This window comes from Athene cunicularia (genome assembly GCF_003259725.1).
Source record: "Athene cunicularia isolate RWA chromosome 7 unlocalized genomic scaffold, athCun1 chr7_part1, whole genome shotgun sequence".
Classification (NCBI taxonomy): Eukaryota; Metazoa; Chordata; class Aves; order Strigiformes; family Strigidae; genus Athene; species Athene cunicularia.
The window spans coordinates 3,041,442-3,052,619 of record NW_020799107.1 but is presented as its reverse complement, the minus strand read 5'-3'; positions in this window follow the sequence as shown (position 1 = coordinate 3,052,619).

Genomic DNA, 11,178 nt, shown 5'->3' with positions numbered 1-11,178 from the left:
ACCAAATTCAGACAAGAGCAATACTACAGTATTCTAGATAAAATTGCTTCTTTTTTTAAAAAAATTATTTTTTTATTTTTTTTTATTTTTTATTTTCTTTTAGCCAGAGCAGAGTCAAAATCGATACTTTTTGCATATACAGTGTTACTGCATTTGAAACTATTTGCCTTATTAACTAACGTAGACATATCCCTAAAAGACATCATTGCTATTCCTAACTGAGTAGCATCCCGTATTTCCAATTAAGATTTTGAGGAAGAGAGGGCTTTATGTAGACAAGACCTAACAAATGCAGACAAAAACCATCACCTGAACCATGGTGTGTTTCTTTGAATGCATTTTCCATAGACTTCTGCAAGGTCTTTTGTGAAAGGAACAGCAGCAAGAGATGGGCTTCATGAACCATGAATGTTAGTAAGTGAATGAATGGCAGCAAAATATTTCCCTCTTTGGAAACTGGGGCCGCCCGACTCCCAAGCCCTGGTAAAGCACACACCAACACAGTCAAGATAGGGGCGAGCAAACTGCTGAGCTGGTCTGCAGAGCAAGGACTCACTCGACCTGCAGTCCAAGGGGACCTGGGGTCTGACAGGCTGGAGGATTAGCCCGCTTATCTGCTTTTCTGGCTTTCAGTTAGGATTTAGTTAAGAATTTCCTGCATCTGCATCAGTAAGGAGAAGTGGCTGTTCCTGAGATTCGGAAAGGTCAACGATAGGCCAAAGATATTTAAGCACACGCTTTGAGACTTCTAAGGTGTTGGAAATGCGTAGGCTGGAGTCAAATCCTGAAATTAGGTCCTTGGCATTAAAAAAGTAAGTATGGGAGAAGCTTCTAGGGAGGACTGCCTCACTGTATATACATGCATTTGTAAGCAGCAGGAGATGTACGCACTCCATCTTGTGCCGGCTGTTCATCCCTCCACACCAAACCCCTGCCGTGTTCTGCTCCCTTCCAAGCCAGCAGCAAAGGTCCTATAGGCTCGGGTGCTGCTGGGTCTCGCTGGGTGTGTGGCGTTTGGGAGACTGTCCTGCTGGGCTGCAGCTCCCCTTGCTGCAAAGCCCGGGGCCCCGACTTTTTCAAGCCCAGCTGTGCTTTGCCCACCAGCAGTCATCTGGTAGGTGCTTTGAAGTGCCTTTGCAGGCAGAAAGAGCCCCTCAGATTGATGGTCTGCCTAAAAGCTAAAAAGAAAAAAAAAAAAAGAAGAAATAATTTAAAACATCACCGTAAAATGCCACTCCACATCTGAAAAGATCCATTAAAACTTTTATAGAGCTTTTTACATTTGTTTCAGATTTTACATTTTGTTCTGGATTCAGGCACTCCTCTGTTATAATTCTCCTCTGTAATAAACATTTTTGCCTTGGTTGGCTCTGCATTAACAGGGACTATTTGCTGTGCAAGAAGGAAATGCAGAGCTTTTGCCTAGAATAGAGCTTTTCTTTCTGAAACTGCCATTTGCAGGGATCCAGCCTAGGCAGGAACTGTGAGCTTGCCCCAGGAGGCATTCCTACACCATCTTTAAAATAATTTTGGGGTTTATTTGAGGGACTCATAGAAGTGCATCTGGGCTTCGCACTCCGGTTCACCTGCAGCTCCTTTGCCAAAATCCCAGTGGTGGCAGAGGCAGAGGGAAGGGATGGCACTGGGAAAGCTGCAGAATCTCATGGCCAGGGCTGCGTGTCCCTCTCCTCTGTCTCATCATGCTGCTGTTGGTCCTGCTGCCTCCACATGTGTCCCTACCAGTCTGCCTTTTGTCACCTCCTAGTCATCACATGTGTTCTTAAAAAAAAAAAAAAAAAAAGATTATAACGTCTGCTGTGGGTGAGAGAAGGAAAAGGTTCTAAGGTTCAGCGGGAATTGGGCAGTTGTCTCCTCCTCCTGTGGACTGTGGGCAAGGACAGGGTCACCATGCAGCGGCTCAAGCAAGTTTCTGAAGTCAGATGAATTACTTCAGAGTAAAAGCTGCATAACCTGCTCTGCCTGCGCATCTGGTCCTTGGTCCAGGCCTAAGTTTGCATCACTGTTACTTTTTATTTAAAGAAAAAATATTTTAAAAATAGACCTTTCACCTGTTTAGCTTTTATTTTTGGAAAAGATTTTAACTCATAAGTATTGGAAGAGTACCATGCAGGCCCTGCTGTCTGCAGTGGAAGCCTTGAAGCAGCGGGATGTGTCCCACATCTCCCTCAGCTGTTCCCTCCCGGGGGGCCTGGGGAGATGCTCACCCGGGGAGTGAGAGGCGATCTGCCGCTGGTGCAGCTTTAACCCTGGGCCTCTCTGAGGGAAACCCACTCATCACAACAGGCTGTGCGTGGGGAATTTGTGATGCCAGCTGTTATGTTGTTGCTTTGAAAATAATTTTTAAGACCTCAAATTTAGAGTAGCTTCAGGTGTCCCAACAGGAGAATGCCAGTGGCTTACCTGGTTAGGCACAAGCGACCCAAGGGAGCGTGCTGTGCCATGTATTGCTGTTTCCTTGCCTTGCCTTTTGTTTCTTGTGCGGGCATGGCATTGCAGACCGCCAGATGAAATGCCACTCGGTGCTCACCTGTAGCTCCCAACTATGAGATTTGACAGCGTGTGATTTCATCCTTCACCTTGCCTGTAGTCCACTGCTCTACCCCTTAAATGGATGTGTATTTCTGAAAGTTCAATGTTTGCAATTAAGCCTCTGCCTGTGGGTCAGATCACTGGGCACAGCACAGCTCCTTTCTCAGGAGCAATAAAGGTTTCACACCGGCATTGCTGGGGTAGTGCTGCTCTGTAGTGCTGCTCCTTGCACAGGTCCTCTTCTTGCTGTATTGCCTGTTTCTGTAGCTGCTGCTGGGGCTTTCCTGCCCTTTCTCTGGCTGCTTGGCATTGTTACACCTGAGCCTTGCAAACTGAGGGCTGACTTCAGGAATGCAAATAATGTTCCCTGTGCATCCACACCATGTCTCTAAAAACCTTTTCATCGTGTTCCTTGTTGCCCTGGAGGATAATTACTTCAAAGAGCAGCTCGGTTGCCTGGTATTTCAGTTTATCTCATTACCATTGTGTTTGCCAAGCCATCCAGCTTTGCCAAAAACAGAATCAAGGTTGCTGGCAGTGCTGGCTGGCTCGCATGTTCACCCTCTCTGCTGGCTGAGGTGCTAATTTTTCCTTGATTGCAAACCCTGCATTCATCTTTTGTGAATTAGCCATGCCTACAGATACAGCATAATGGCTTTAAAACCCAGGCCCAAGCCTGTGGGCCCCTCTCCACAAGCCATCAAAGGCTGGGCTAATGGATGCTGTTAGAATATTTACTTGCCACTTTTTTGGCCAAAGGGGAGCAGCTGGCTGGCACCCATGGCTGGCAAAGGGCAGGCGGGAGCATCACGTTGGAGAGCTGTTCGGCAGGCAGCGTGCCAAGAGGAGGAGCTGGAGGAGGCACAGCGATGTGGATGGACGGACGGGCGGGTGCAGGGATGTATGCACCATTGCAAAGGTCATTTGTCTCAGTTGTGGCTAGTTGCAAGAATAGAGATGAGAGCTGACAGCTTCTGGCTGTAGGGAGTACTCCAGGCTTCAGGAAGACTAGAACAGCCTCGGGATACCCTCAGGGTGGTCTTAATATAATCTGATTTCCCTCTTCTAATCTTGAGTCGATTGCAACAGACTATGTGTGAATTTTTTAAAAGTCTTCAGTGCAAAATGCTGAGCTGGTAGTAGCATAGCCACAACCTGAACAGGTGTGCTTGTGCTCATGCTGACTTGTGTTGGCATTGCCATTGTAGTCATAATGGGGCACCAAGCTTTTAACTGCTGTTCAAAATTATTTTAATGCTTGAGGATTATTTTATTGGTTTTAAGGCCCTTGAAATCAGGCAGCCCTCCAAAAAGAAAAAAAAAAAGAAGAAAAAAAAAAAGGAAAATTAGCAAAGCCTGAATCTGTTAACCCAACTCTGAGCAGCACTTGCAGGGATGGATAGCCTCGTCCCTGGGTTTTACATTGCTGTTTAGGATAAACCTGCTGTAAGTGATGCTATGGCTGTTGCTAAGCAACAAGTGATGATTGCTATAGCCAATATCCCCCTCTTAAAGGTACATTTGCAAAGAGTAATCTTTTGTGTCCATGAAATTAATTTTCAGATGTATGGATTTATATTAGGTAATGGCAATAAACTTTGGAAATGCTTCAGTGCAGTGTTAAAATGGAATACAATGTGGCATGAAGATACTGCGTAGCAAAAACATTAAGCCCTCCCCTTTAATTAATTGGAACTTAAAGCTGGGATATCTTACTCACCAAAATAAATTAACAGTAAATCAGGTTACAGAATAAATTAACAAATTAAATTGGGTTAGTTGGAAAGTTTAAAAGAAAGAACATCTGTGAGCTGCTTGTGTTGCAGATACGGTTAAAAAGTCTTGAGCTGGAACGGAAGGCACACATAGAAAAATATAACTGTCCAGGCGCTGCTTGAAAGTGGCTGATTTTCAGTCTTTATCACTGAAGACTGGACTTGCTCTAAACATGGATTAAAATTCAGCCGTGGTGTAATGCTCACCGAAGTCCAAGCAGTCACACCAAGAAAGGACTTTGGCTCCTTATTTTCTTCTGGTTTTGTGAATAGTTGCCATAGATCTGCAGAGGGTAATGCTGCTTTCACAGGCCATCACAAATCTCCCTTTTTCTTTAAGTTTTTTAAAGTTTCTTTTCCTCTCTTGCTTTTGCCCACTGGCAAGGACTTCATTTTTTCTCCTATACCTGCAGAAGATGCTGCCACCCTTTGCTTGGTCCTCAGGGATCTTCCCACTGTCCAAACCTGCAGATACAGCAGCTCTCATTGCCTGTTAACCCTGGCCAACGTGGTGGCTTTTTGAAAAGTGTGGAGCCACTTGAAAGGCCTGGCCTGAGGTGCTGCTGGCTCTCTGGGTCTCCAGAAGGGACTGGCATGATGGTCCTGCCATGCTGCGAAACTTCCCTGTGTGACTTCGGTCACCCTGGGCTCGCTCTGCCACCACAGCACAGCTGGAGAAATGGTCCTCTGCCAGCAGCAGGGAGAAGGGGAATCATGGCAAGGTATTTTAACTGTATTACTTTCAGGTGGTTGCTACATCTTTTCTAATTAAAATAAAATAATCTTAGGACTCCTGAAATGAATATTTGGTATAATAGATTTAGAAAGTGATGAAAATGTTTTCATTAAATAGTGAGAGAGGGAGAGAGACCCTGCAAGGCATGGCATTTTATCTCAGCTCTCTAATAACATTAATAAACTCTTTAATCTTTGTCACGTTTATGGCTTAATGGCAATCCTTAAAGACGTGACAGACAAGTAGGAGCTGCCAGGTTCCTGTAACCTGTAAGCATTCATATTCTTCCCAGGATCTTGATTAAGTGGAAAATTCCTCTGTGATGGGCTTTATTTTTCATGTAAAGCTGTGCTCCTTGGTTGGCGTGAGTGGCAGAGGGTGCTCAGCCCCCCGCCAGGACCCGGTGGTGCCAGGGGATGATGGTGGCAGGTGGGTGCTGGCTTCTTCCCTGCCACTGGCCGGGGGTATTTAGTGTCAGCCCCGGTGTGACCATTTCCCTTGTCCCGGCCATGCTGTCCAGCCACAGACCTAATTTCAAACAAGTAATATTTACGAAGCAGTATTGAAAGAGTGTCATTTGGTTGCGTGATCAAGCCCTCCTGTTGTGGATGCCGGACTGAGAGTTGCAAAACGCAAACTTCACTCTGCCCCTGTATGCTGTTGTAGTGTGGTCCAATAGAAGCAGGTGTCCAGGAGAAAAATGGTATGTGATCATGTAAGTAGGGGGTTGCACAAGACAGGCACAGCTAAGAACTGAACCCAACCTTTGTATGTTCTTTCTTTTTTCTTTTTAACAAAATTATTTCAGACTCCCAGCAAACTGGAATTTTCTAATCTTCAAGTCCTTGACTATAAAACCTAATTAATGCTCTTTTAATGCAGGATTTTTTTGCATTTAATCTCCTAGGCCTTTTTTTTTTTTTTTTTTTTTTTTAATGTTACATGCAAGTGAAGCCTTTTTTCCTCTGCTGATGGGGTTTGGACTGAGAATATCCATTATTGCAGCTGCCATCCCAGCGTTCCCAAGCTGGAAGCAGAAGGATGCTCTACCAATGGGGTGAGTCCAGAAAAGGGTCGTCAGTGGCATCTTGGCCCTTTCAGTCCCTGCAGTATTCCCTGGGTACCCTGCGCCCCTGGGAGGGCTGGGACAGCCCCATCCCTTCCCTGCCTGACTCTACTGTGCCCAAAAAGAAAGAACTCCACATGGTACAGATGGTATTTCATACAGATTTGGTTCTGTGTCATCTACTGTGAACATAAATACCAGCTTGATAACTTCACTGTTGTAAATGATAAGCTGAAACCTCTTTGGTTGTTTCTCAGTCAAATGCCAGTAACAAAATGAAAAATCACCATTAACCCCCTCCTTTATTTGCATAGTTTTGATGCTGTCAAAACCAGACAACACTCATGTAGCATAAGGAGAATTTTTAAATAGAAGCATTACATTTTAAAACCGTAATAAAGATAAAAGCAAAATAAACACTGAAATTTGAATTTAGAGAATGAGAGAAGAAAGATTAGTCTGTGCTGGTGAAGTAATGAAGGTAGTGGCTGGTAACAATTTTTAATAGCACATTAATGCTGAATTACTTTGGAATTTCTGCAGGAGTCGAGATGACATCCACATAAACACCAAATGAATTCCAAATGATTGGTATTATCATAAAGAGCACCAAATGAATTAATAATGATGGAACACTTAAACTAAAATGTTATCTTCTCTAATCTCTTGTCTCTTTTATGCACTGCACAATTCATTTTTAGCCAACTATGACCCTTTTTTTCGTTTGTCTTTTAATTTAAAAAATATATATTTATTTTTTTCACGAATGTTCTGCTCCTGTACCATGTGAGGTGGGACTTGGACTAGTCCGTCTTCATACCAGTTTTGCATTGGCATCTACAAAATTTAAGAGATAGATGGGAAGACATCTGGACGTGAGACGTATCACTGGGAAAATGACTATGACTAATAAGAACCATAATAATAACGATTCCGCCTTGATGGTCCCACATGTGCAGAGACCTCAGGGCACCCTTAACAGCGTTTAATAAACTAAATGGCTCACTTTTCAGCAATGCAATATGTCTCCCTCTCCCATGGAGAAGCCCAACAGGACAGAAAGCTTGAACTTGCAGTCTGTGTAACTTGGCCAAAAAAGACCAGTAAATAGGAGTCTGGGGCTTGTTTTGGGTGCTGGGCAGTGCTGCCCCGTGGATGCCAGAGAGGAGCTGAGCACCAGAACTGTGGCTGCATGTGTGTGGGCTCTTTGGGGGACCACATACCAGCCAAATGTGGGCTCCTTGGGGTGGTGGGCACAGCCTGAGGGTGGGACACCGGCAGCAGCAGCATTGCCTTCCTGAAGGCAGCGACGCCCTGGGTCACGCTGGGTCCCTTCCCAGGGCTGGGCTGGGTGCGCTCGCTGACATATTAGCAGTCAAATGACATTTAGGGAACACAAGTCTCACTCTCTCCTGCAGGCCAAGTAAATATCGTTAGTAATGATATTAAATCTCAAATTGTGCTCCTGCACTATGGCAACCACTCAGCAAGCATTTGCTATTGCTGCTTGTTTCTAACAATTACTTTCATAGACTTTATTTCTTAGAAAACTATTACGGACCATAATCCTCTACATGGCATGCCATGGGAAAAAAAAAAGAGAAAAAAAAAAAGAAAAGTCAACCCAGCTTTCAGAGGGAAGTTGTAGAGCTGCCAAGAGGCTGGCATGGCAGGTTTTATTTTTGTTAGGAAGGTGGTGATGCTGGGTTTTGCACTGGGGAGCTTGGCAGGACAAAGCTTTTCTGGCCAGTTAGCCTGGATGGCTTTAAAGCAGCACGTGCTCTAAGGCAATCAGCTTGCTCTGCTGTATAGTATCCCTCACACAAATTTATCTATATATATACACACAGACAAATATATATATAAAATTATATTTTTAAAATACAGGTGTGTAGCCATTATATGTATGTGTGAATATATATATGCGTATGTAAATGTGAATATCTACATATACACACACACAACCTCTTAGCTGTTGTCTTTGCTGCAGAAGTGTTTGCTGGGCTGTTGCAGGCTGCTGGTGGCAGTGGCAGGCTGCTGGCCCATCACACGTGCTGCGCTTCTGTGACAGAAACAACATATAATTATATTACAAATTAACTTGCAAATGCTGGCAGAGATGTACTCCACAGGAAAAAAAAAAAAATCGGTTTAATCTTCTCTTGTGTCTTGTAGCTGGTCCCTCCAGCACAGTCTGCATCTGTCAGGATCCGTGCCCTGGGAGCACTAATCATTTTTATTAACCATTAAACAAGAAGATCCTTTTTATTTGAAAATGTAAAACATGCAGGAAGCACTATCTATAGCCACTAATTCAGGTCACATTAAATGGCTCTTCCTCACCTCTCAGCTTGTCCCTGTTCTGCTGAAAGCTCCTCAATGTAAAACCCACCACTGCCCCTCTTCCCCATCAGAGTCGATGGTCTGTCGCATTCATTTGCATTTAGAAGCCCGATTTTATCCTGAATAATTACACTTAATTTCTGAGTGACCCGATGTAAAGCAAGCCCCTTTTAAAGCTTCTCTCATGGCAACTTTATGAGCTGCTACTACATTTTCTTAACATTTTTCACCTTCCAATCATTTTTATTTCACATTGGGGCGGTGACAGGTGGAGGCACTGTGACCCCAGAAAAGTGAGCCAGAGGATGGCAGTGGCTGGGGTCACATCTGCATCTGTGAGGTTTGGTCATTGGTGGGATGAAACCCCATTCCTATCCTGCCACACAGGCTAAAGGCTCCCGCAGCCCAGGGAAGCTCAAATGGGAGAGGGACTGAAATCAAGGCTCCTGCCTGGGGGTCTGCTCTTCCTAAACTGAGCAAAATGGGCCTCACGTTTTATTTACAAAGCTGTGGCTGATGCCACCTAGTTAGCATTATAGAGCAGATTCCTCACATGCTTTTTTTATTATGCAGCTTGGCGGCTGCTGTGTGACTGCGGAATATTTTACTGCTTTGTGGCTCACATTCAATACAGCAAAAAAAAGGAAAAGTTGACAAAAATCCGGCTTTTTTTTTTTTTTTTAAAAAATACATCTTTGTTTTCAAGCACCCTCCTGCTGTGACAAAACTGTTAATTAAACTGAAACTAAAATAAATTAAGCCCACCTAATATGAAAAGCATTTGAAGGCAAAGCATCAGTCTAAATGCTATCTCGGGTAGAAGCTGGCTGTGCCTGCCCCTCCTGCTTGCTCCTGCCCCTCCTGCCTGCAGGTACTGGCAGAAGTTTCTTTGGTGGCACTGACACGGTGCAGCGTTCTGGCTGCTGCGTGCATGCGGGGCAAAAAAATGAGATTTTTTTTTTTTTTTGGCTCCTGTGTCAAACAGAGAAAATTTATCAGGCTCGATCAGCCAGGTTGTGGCCTGTCCAGACCAGAACCATAGCTAAAATATTATTAATAAAATGGCTCTAAAGACCTAATTGTAATGGCCCAGTGTATCTCCATCTACCTTTAAGCCCAGTTGAGGTTACTGATTATTCTGGGGGGAGAAACCCTACCAGCACCACCAGATGTGGACATTCCCGCCTCCAGCTTGCCTTACAAACCTGTGGGGATGATGTCTGTAAATACCTTGCAACCAACCCCGACCCCCTCAGCTCCCCTGGCCCAGCCACATACCTACAAATAAAAGAAAGGGCAGGCCTGGTCGAGGCAAGGTGCCTACTTTGATGTGCGGTAATGAACTTCACTTTTAATTCCGGGTTGTAACTTCCATCCTGACGCAAAACTGGGAGCTGCGGATAAAGCTGTATGCATAATAAGGGGTGAAAGCAAGGATGCGGCGCGAGATGTGTCTGATGTTGGATGAGAGGGAAGATAGCCTTTAATCATTTTGTTTTCAAAGAAACTTTAGAAAGCTCTTTGAAGATGAGGCTTTTTGAGAGCTGCTTCTGGAAAATAGGAGTCAGGGATACACGGCGCCCACCTTCTCCCCATGTCCACCCGCCCCCTCGCTTAACCTGCATGTGGGGCATCCAGGTGTGCACGCATCCCTGCCTTCAGCACGTGGACCTCTAGGCTTGCACCCGGTAAATGTCTGCAAAGCTGAGCTGATCTCATGCTTGCAGGGGAGATGAGACACTGATGGTTACAGCAGCAAAGAAAAACTGCCCCTGTGTCTTTGCATTTGAGGTAATCACGGCTCCTCAGCACGAAGTGTGCAGCTAAGGGGGCCAGCAGCTAGAATAGGATGTCCAGCCTCCCTTCATTAATTATATTTTTGTAATGATAATGTTATGTAAGTCATGTCTTACTATCATTGGGTGGAAGGGAATGATAATGAACATCTGATCAGACTTTATTTTAAGGAAAAGCACCATGATGGAGAGGCGTGGAAGCTGTGCCTGTCCTATAGCGCAGCATTTGGGGTGGGAGAAGGTGAGAGTCGTGTGTCACCCACCGGCTGCAACCAGGCTGTACGTACCTACACAGGTGGTGTCTTTTTGGGCTGGGATCCAGTACAGCGGGCTTGTTCACCTGCATTGGTAGACACTGAGGGGTTGAACATCATCTGAACATCCCAGGCTGGGGAGGGCAGGTGGGCTCTGCTCACCAGCACTCAACACGTGCCAATACCACGCTTGGCTTTATTTTAAGGACCAAGGTCAGGATGCTGTTGTGTAAATGCATCACGTACAAAATAAGCACATGGCTTCTTACTTCAAAAATGCTACAGGCTGAGAGGAAAAGCCTTGGGGAACGGGTGTGCCAGCAGTCCTATTTTTACCAAGTGGTAAAACAACCTTAAAACAACAGCCTCATTAAAACAACAGCCAGGCTGGCGAGTGACCACAGGCTGTTGGGAAGTCAGTGGTGTGCGTTCCCCATAAGCAGTCACACTGTGTGGTATTACTGATCTGGTCAGTGGTTTTGTACATCGAGGTCTTCTCTCGTGTGGCTTCTAAAGTGTGTGCTGGAATGTGAGGTTATTTACAGGTTGCACAGTGCCATGACAAAAAAAGCCTATGAAACAGCCAAAATAAATGGATTACCACCTTGCTTCCACACCGTGTGTGTCGTCACCCCCCCACCCCCCCCACCCCCCTTCC